The sequence below is a fragment of the Gekko japonicus genome, unplaced genomic scaffold (genome assembly GCF_001447785.1).
Source record: "Gekko japonicus isolate JY-2015 unplaced genomic scaffold, Gekko_japonicus_V1.1 scaffold1845, whole genome shotgun sequence".
NCBI lineage: Eukaryota > Metazoa > Chordata > Lepidosauria > Squamata > Gekkonidae > Gekko > Gekko japonicus.
In genome coordinates, this window is record NW_015162005.1 from 182,660 (window position 1) to 185,621 (window position 2,962).

Here is a 2,962-nt window from a genome sequence, read left to right on the forward strand (position 1 = left end):
ATATAAAAATTATTGTAAAATATTTTTCAAAAAATATAAAAATATTTATGAAATGTTATAATCATCTGTGCACGGTATTTGTTGTTATGTTGGTTTTCCTACGTACCGTGGGTCCTTGTTTTGTTTTTGGTATAATCGCACCGGCACACTCCAATTACGTCAGAGGAAGCAGGCTGCAAGGGAAAACACCTGCTTCACCCGCCGTTGCGTCAGATCGCGCAGCGGTGGGTCAAAGTATCGTGGCACAAATAGCCGCACGTCCTCCCTGCATTTTCTGGTACATGTGATCAGGACCAGTATTTGTTAGAAATGAGTGTGCTCAGATAAATAAGTGTGCCCAGAGAGCGGCAGCAGAAGAGCTCCGAACTTCCCTGGAAGACACATCGGCCCCGGAGCCATTCCAATCCAGCTTCCAGTCTGGCTAAGGGATGGAGACTGCACTGGTCACACTCATGGATGATCTCCATAGAACGATGGATCGAGGCAGCTTGGCACGGCTATTATTACTTGAATTGACGACAGTGTTCGACATGGCCGATTACAATCTATTGACACACCGCCTTGCCGATGTGGGGATAAGCGGGACAGCTGCTCTCATTTGTCCAAGATTGGGGGCAGAGGGTGGCACTAGGAGAGAGGGTCTCATCTTGATCCCCTTTGGTGCAGGGAATCCCCCGGGGGCAATCTGATGTTATTCAATATCTATATGCTCCCCCTCACCCAGCTAGCTCAGAGCTCTGGGCTGGGTTGTCATCAGTATGGAGATGACATCCAGCTATATCTGTTGATGGACGACCAGCCAGATACCGCCTCAGAAAGTTTAGTTGATTGCCTGAAGGCAGTGGTTGGATGGTTGAAACCGAGAAGGCTGAAATTAAATCCATCGAAAATGGAGGTCCTGTGGCTGGGCCAGGGGAATCAAGGTTTAGGGTGCCAACTCCATACTCCTGATAGTGTGTGCCATTAACATCAGCACTGACGGTCAAGAGTCTGGGTGTGATTTTCATATTCATTCATTCATTCATTCATTCATTCATTCATTCATTCATTCATTCAATGGATACCCCACCCTCCCCGCCAAAGCAGGCTCAAGGCGGCTTACATAAAAATTCAACATATAAATATAATTAAAACCAGTCATAAAACAATCATAAAAAGTCCAATTATCAAATTATCATAAAGTGCTAGAACAGCGATCTCATAAAGTGCCTCCCGTTCAACGGAGGCCCACATCGCAAATGTGGCCAGAATGGCATTCTTCCACCGATGCCAGGTTAGGCAATTAGTCCCTTACCTGTCTCCCTCCAATTGAAGTGATCCATGCAACTGTCACCTCCAGATTAGGTTACTGTAATTTGATCTATGCAGGGCTACCTTTGAAGCTGACCTGGAAACTTCAACTGGTCCAAAATGCAGCAGTGTGGGTCCTTATGCCAGTTTGGTGTAGTGGTTGAGTGCGCGGACTCTAATCTGGGAGAACCGGGTTTGATTCTCCCCACTCCTCCACTCGCACCTGGCTGGATGACCTTGGGCAAGCCATAATTCTGATAAGAGCTGTTCTTGGAAAAAGAGCAGTTTCTGTCAAGAGCTCTCTCAGCCCCACCTACCTCACAGGGTGTCTGTTGTGGGGAGGGGAAGGGAAAGGAGTTTGTAAGCCACTCTGAGACACCTTTGGGTAGTGAAGGGCGGGGTATAAATCCAATCTCCCCCTCCCCCTCCCCCTCCTCCTCCTCCATCTTCTTGGAACCCCAGTTAGAGCCCATATACAACCGGTGCTCTGCCAGCTGCACTGGCTCCAGATTGAATACCGGATCAGGGTCAAGGTTCTGGTATTAACCTTTAAAGCCCTAAACAGTCTGGGATCAGCATACCTACGGGACCGCCTCTCCCGGTATACCCACCAAAGAGCATTGCGCTCAAGTCCAAGGCTCTTTTTGTAGCAGGGACTCCTTTGCATATTAGGCGACACCCCCCCTAATGTAGCCAATCCTCCAAGAGCTTACAGAGCTCTTCTTACAGGGGCTACTGTAAGCTCTTGGGGGATTGGCTACATCAGGGGTGTGTCGCCTAATACGCAAAGGAGTTCCTGCTACAAAAAGAGCCCTGCGTGACAACAATATGCTGGTGATCCCTGGCCTGAAGAGTGTTTTGGCTGACCTCGTCCAGAGCTCTCAGCCCTGTAAGATGGAGATGTTCTGCCAGGCCTATGGCTGAGGAAGGCAATTGATTTCTAGCCAGGCTGGCTTCCTTCTCTTCCCTTTCCCCTTCCATCATCCTTTCCCCTCCCCCTTCCTTACTGCCAGGAAATGAGGCACTGTTTGTGCCCTCTCTCTGTGCCATCTTATTGATTGTGGTAAATTTGAGCTGTCTTAAATATTGTTAAAGGTTTTTAACCTAATTTATTGTTAAAGGTTTTAACCTAATGTATTGTTGTCACCTGCCCTGAGCCCTGCTATGCAGGGGAAGGTGGGTTATAAATCCAATTAAAATCTCTCCCTTATATAAAAGAGTAGTCGCTGCCAAAATTCTAAAACGCGCCCCGTTAGTGTATGGGTGGAAAATATGCCACTCAGGAGAGCTGCCTCCAATGACTGGCTCCCTCAGCCAACCTGCCCTGCCATTGGCTGGGTGGCTGGGAGGGGAGGGAGCCAGTCATCGGAGCCAGCTCTTCTGAGCGGCCATCTTCCCCACATACGGTAAGGGACGCTTTCAGCCCAGCGGCGAACGGAGCCGATAGGCTCCGTCCGCCGGCTTCCCTACCTCCAGCACCCATCCTGCCTGGCGAACGGGCCCTGCCCGGCCCGTCCGCCGCCTCCCTCCCCTCCTGGAGGGGAGCCTCCGTCGCCGGTTCCCCCCACCCCCCCCGCCCCCAGTCCAGGCCGGCGCCGGAGGCCTGGAGCCTCCGTCGCCGGTTCCCCCCACCCCCCCAGTCCAGGCCGGCCCCGGAGGCCTGGATCCTCCG

The 2,962-nt window shown here is 51.0% G+C and overlaps 1 protein-coding gene across 1 annotated transcript in view; it reads right to left on the reverse strand.

Annotated features, from left to right (window-relative positions):
* The window catches only part of LOC107105487 (serine/threonine-protein kinase BRSK2), a gene marked incomplete at its 5' end in the record, with an annotated part of 331,496 nt that overhangs the window by 155,201 nt on the left and 173,333 nt on the right, over positions 1-2,962 (reverse strand). The gene's annotated exons all lie outside the window — the stretch shown is intronic.